Below are 5,565 nucleotides of genomic sequence, written 5' to 3'. Positions count from 1 at the left end.
GGAGCAGAAACCTCTGAGCTGCAGGTGCCCAGATCCTCTGGCAAGGCATCCCCCCTCACTGGGGGATGTTGGAAGAGCTGGGAAGGGTTTTAGCAGGAGCTGCTGGTGCCTCTGATGGGTGCTGAGATGGCTTTGGGGTGGGTAAGGGCTCAGCTGTACACTGGCTCCCAGTGAGGAAGTTAAAAGTTCCCATTTGCTTTCACTGGGTTTTGGCCATGGGAATGGCACAAGCTGAGTCAGGGGAGGTTTAGGTTGGATATAAGGAAAAGGTTCTGCACTCTGAGGGGTTTTTGAGCACTGGCCAGGCTCCTCAGGGAATGGGAACAGCCCCGAGGCTGCCAGAGCTCCAGGAGTGTTTGGACAATGCTCCCAGGCACAGGGTGGGATGGTTGGGGTGTCTGTGCAGGGCCAGGAGCTGGACCCAATGATCCTTGTGGTCCCCTTCCAGCTCAGGATCTCCTCTGAATGGATGGGCTTTGGTGGTGGCAGAGCCTCTCATCTGCTCCTGGAACAACATTCTGCTCATGTTTCAAGTGCAAATGTCCTGCCCTGTCCCTGAGGCCTGCCACACTTCCTTCCCATCCTCCCTCTTGTGCCCATTGCAGTTTCCTTTGCACTCAGGCTCAGTGGGAAGAAATGATGGTGTCTGACTCCAGTCCAGAAGCTGAATGATTTCTTTATTATAACTATGCTAAAATACATTAATATACTATTTAAAGGAGATACTAAAACTACAAACCTATTTTTCTAACTACCGTATCTAACTCACAACTCGTGACCCTCTCTCCAGAGCCCAGCCCCAGGTGGGTTGGATTGGCCATCAGGCTCAAACAATCCTCACCAGAATCCAACCAAGCCATCTCCCCAGCTAAACAATTCTCCAAACACATTCCAAGTGGGAAAAACAAGGAGCAGAAATAGAAATAAATAGAAATCAAAATAATAGAAATAGAAATAGAAATAGAAATAGAAATAGAAATAGAAATAGAAATAGAAGAAATAGAAATAATAGAAATAGAAATAGAAATTCTCTTTCTTCTCTCTGTGTTCCTCTGTGAAAAAGATCCTTGTGCCTGCCACAAGGATGGTTTCACCTGCATCCAGCAGGATGGGCAGCTCACCCACAGCCTTTATCTCAGGGCTCCATTTCCCTGTGACCACGGCCTCGAGGGGACCCTGACAGCACATAACACACCCAGCTGCTGGGCCCACAGCTCTGTGCCACCTACAGCAGCACCTGCACTGCTTTAGGAGCTCCACTGACTCCAGGACAAGCCTGTGAGGGCGTTCACAAACCTACAAATCCAACAGATTCCTGTCTTGCACTCAGGAGTCTCCGGTCTGCAGAGGGTGGTGAGGATGAGGGTGTGATCACCCCTGCTGCTGGTGGCCACAGAGACCCAGAGGTCATTTTGGGAGGCAGCAGGGAGCTGCTGGCTCAGCCAGCCTGGCTGGCAGCACTGCCCAGGGCTCCTGAAGGACGGTGCCTGGTCCCACCAACCCTCTGCCAATACACCCAGAACACCGGAGGTATTATTTCAGATTAAGACCAGATTAAGTCCATTTAATTTTAACTCAGATTAAGCTCCTATTTAGAACCTGGCTCTGTTTCCCGTGCAGCTGGGCTGACCCCCCCAGGGGGCTGTGATTCACCATGGAGGGTGTTGGGTACCACCCAGCCTCTCCCCACCCTCCTGACACAGAGCAGCTAAAACTCAGAGTTACTAAAATAAGGCTTTGCTTGTGAACACTCGTGTCAGAGCAGCATTTTGGGATGGGGTTTAATATTTTGTGGCTTCGGGAGGTACCCCAGTGCCTGCAGCCCACGGGGGTGTTGGGCAGATGTGAGCACTAAGGAGCTGAACTGGTTTAATCTCTAAATAACGATGGAAGTGCAAGTGTGTGAATTACTCCAAATGAATGTATCACCCACACACGCTACGCTCTCTGCATATCTAATTACACAGCACTTGCTCCTGCCCTGCTTTTGAAGAAATACTCCACAAGGCACCAGTGCCTTTCAAACAAGTGATTACAATGCAATTTCGGGAGGGAAGAGTTGGGACCCTTACAGAATAGCTGAAAAACAGCACTGGGGAGAACATAATCAATCTCACTGATTTTTGATTCCTGTTTGTGTGAAGAAGGCACCTCAAAGGTCCAAATCTGTGAGGAGATAGCCCCAAGACAAACAAATCTCTGTTTGTCGAGGTTTCTTAAGAAACAGGCTCCACAGCAAAGGCAGGTTTGGCAGCACTTTTTTTTTTTTTTTTTTTTATTTTGATAGATTTCTGGAGTAGCTGTTATTCTGACTTTACCAACACATCCTTCATCCTAACCCTGCACTGGGCTGTGCTATTAGGTGACTGTGTGGTGTGTTTTCACTTCCTATTGACTGGTTGTGTACTTCCCTCCCGCTAATCCCTTGTTAATGGACACTTTCTTTGAGCCAGCTGAGATCTGAGTTATGTTGTCTTTGTGCTTCTCACAGATTTTATTACTTGGATATCTTTGTTTTCATTATTTCGAGATTTGGGGATTTTGTCTCTTCCCTTCAGATGGATTCACGCAGTTAGGGACGGGCTGGCCTCCCACAGCTCCTGTTTGCATTTGATATGGGAGCAGTGGGAGCAGCTCCTGGGATGCAAACAGCACAGTCCCACACTTCAGCAGCCAAATCCAGGAGAAAACCCATTTCTGGCTTTTAGTGGAAACCACCTCTTGCTTCCAAAGGTAAAAATAAAGCAATTCCACCCCTCGCTCACTGAACTGGGGTACACTGGTTTTAACTGGGCTCTGCTGGAGGGTGCACACCCAGAAAGATACAAAGCACCCTGAGCAGCAGGGAGGTGGCAGGTGGAACAGGAAAGGAGGAGACACCTCCCAAATCTGGTCCTGGATTGCCAAGGAGCTTCCAAAAATGTGGGGCCTGAGGCTGACAGAGCATGGCTAGGCAAGCTGTCATGAAATCATAGACTCACAGAGTGGCTTAGGTTGGAAAGGACCTCCAAAGATGATCCAGTCCAGCCCTCCTGCCATGGGCAGGGACACTTCCAGCTCACCAGGTTGTTCATGGTGTGGGGAGGCAGCGGTGACATCCCTGGGCACGGTGCCTGTGGCACTGAGGTGCACGGGAGGTTCAAGGACACCACCCTGGCCTTCAGAGGAGGGGAAAGGCACAGACCATGGTACACCAAGGACAGATTCAGCACCCACAGTCCCCTGGCAGCAGGGTCCCTCCTCCAGGAGGGACAAGAGACTCAACCCTGGGCAAATCCAGGGCTGTAGGACAGGTTTGCTGGGAAAGCAGAGAGGTGGAGATCCAGCAAAAACACCAGCAGAAGGGAGACACACAAAGACTTATTCCTCCCAATCAACTTTTCTCCATCTGCCACAGCACCAGGCAAGGAGCAGAACTTTACTGTTGGAACTCAAAATGTCCCTCAGACATTTTTAGAGGTTCCAGGCCCTGGTCAGAAGCATTTGAGACCCTGGCAGGCAGGTGCAAACAGCTGTGATTTTGGGTTTGAACCATGGAATGAGTTACCAACTTTAAAGGTATAACAACAAGCAGTCAAAAAAGTTTAGATATTATAGTAGAAGTAGTCACAAAGTAGAGGGAAGAATTTTTTAGTATTGTACACGGGGTTTTAGCACCTGTACAGGGGGGTTTTTACTTTGTACATGGGGGTCAGAAGTTCTAAGATGGAGGAAAGTGGGCTAATCCTGTTCTTATTCCTTCTTCTTCCTTGCCTCCATGTTCTTGGTGATGTTGGCACTCACAGGTTGGTTTAGAGTAGAAAATCACCATTTAATATAGGTAATAGGTATTGGGGAAAAACTGTAACCATGTAACACGTAGTGTACCATATAAAAGATAGAAAATCACCATTTAATATAGGTAATAGGCATTGGGGAAAAACTGTAACCATGTAACACGTAATGTACCATATAAAAGATAGAAAATCACCATTTAATATAGGTAATAGGCATTGGGGAAAAACTGTAACCATGTAACACGTAATGTACCATATAAAAGATAGAAAATCACCATTTAATATAGGTAATAGGCATTGGGGAAAAACTGTAACCATGTAACACGTAATGTCCCATATAAAAGGCAGCAGCAGCCCTGGGCGGGGAGAGAAGAAGCAGTCAGAGTCAGAGAGGATGTCAGGGTGTGTGTGTGCCTCTGCCTGAGCTGTGAGCAAACCACAGCAGTCCCAGAAGAAAATCTTTTAGACAACTTGAAATAAACTGCCTTGAGACTGAACAACAGAGACTGCTGAGCCTTTCTTTGGAATCTTGAGTTGGAGGAGAGACTTTTCCACCACACGGAGCCCCTGAACCAGGCCGGGGTTCCGACACTTTACAACCTTTTTTTCTCTTTTCATTTGTATGTATTTTAGCCCCATCATCCTTAGGATGGGCACTAAGCCAGTTCAGAGAGGAAAGGCAGAGCCATCAGTGCTGGCAGAACCTGCGCAGTCCCTGGAGAGCCAAGGCTGCCCATGGGGACCAGACAGGCCACTGGAACTGGAGTGATGCTGAACTGGGTTTTCAAGACAAGCAGGAAGGTGGTTTTTTAGTGGAGAAATCAGAAACTGTTGCAGAAAATTAGAGCAAAATAAAACCCTTGAGAGTTCACCCAAAGGAATGTGGTTTGAGGATGAGTTTTTCAGCTGGGACTCAGAGCTTGGTGCTGATCATGGCTGAGCTTTGGCCATGATGTTCCTAGAGCTGAGATCCTGCTCTTTGCAAACTCGGAGCTGCTTCCAGCCAAATGCCACAGCCCAGAAAATCCTGGCACGTTCAACATCCCCACTTTGTCTTCTTAGTGCCCTCTCCTCAAAAAAAGCAAAAATGAATCTGATATTTTGATGCTTCTTGATAAAAATTACCTCTATCAAAATGACCTTTTGGTTAAACAGCACTAGCTGGCATTAATCTTATTGTTTCATCACGATAATTATTTTTTATCAATCCAACACAGCTGCCATTTTATCTGGCACTAAGTGGATTGAAATTCTCAGCTGGGGCACTCCATGCTCTCAGACGTGTGAAACACTGATAGCCACAACATGAATCACCCACCCCTTCCCCTCCTGCCATCCCACACTTGGCTCCAGGTCTACATCGAGATGGTCAGAAAAGTCAGCTCAGCATCAAGAAAAATAATCTCTTTCCAGTTGGTGGATGCACCAGGTGAAATTCAGATTTCTCTTGTGGTGCCCTCAGATCCTGGCAACTGGTCAATGTCACAGCATTCCTCAACTTCTGCAAAAAGGAGGAAACATTTATGGGATTGTTGATGTCTTGAAAGGAATAATACAAGGCAGCCCGTATTCCACGACTGATTTTAAGGTAGATAAAGATGAGGGCTAAAGCATTTCAAATCCAATCCAACAAAGTCCTTAAGCACCTGCTTTAAGGCAAGCAGAGGAATAATGGCACCGACTCAAAGGGGGTGTTTATCTGGTTATATTTATGAGAGCTCCTAAGGGCTTTGCTGGATCAGGGTGTCAGGTGTGAGAGGAGAAACGCCGCGCTCGCCTGCCCGCCGTG

This window comes from Lonchura striata, chromosome 6 (genome assembly GCF_046129695.1).
Source record: "Lonchura striata isolate bLonStr1 chromosome 6, bLonStr1.mat, whole genome shotgun sequence".
Lineage (NCBI taxonomy): Eukaryota > Metazoa > Chordata > Aves > Passeriformes > Estrildidae > Lonchura > Lonchura striata.
The sequence above is the reverse complement of the archived record's forward strand: the minus strand, read 5'-3'. Positions refer to the sequence as shown.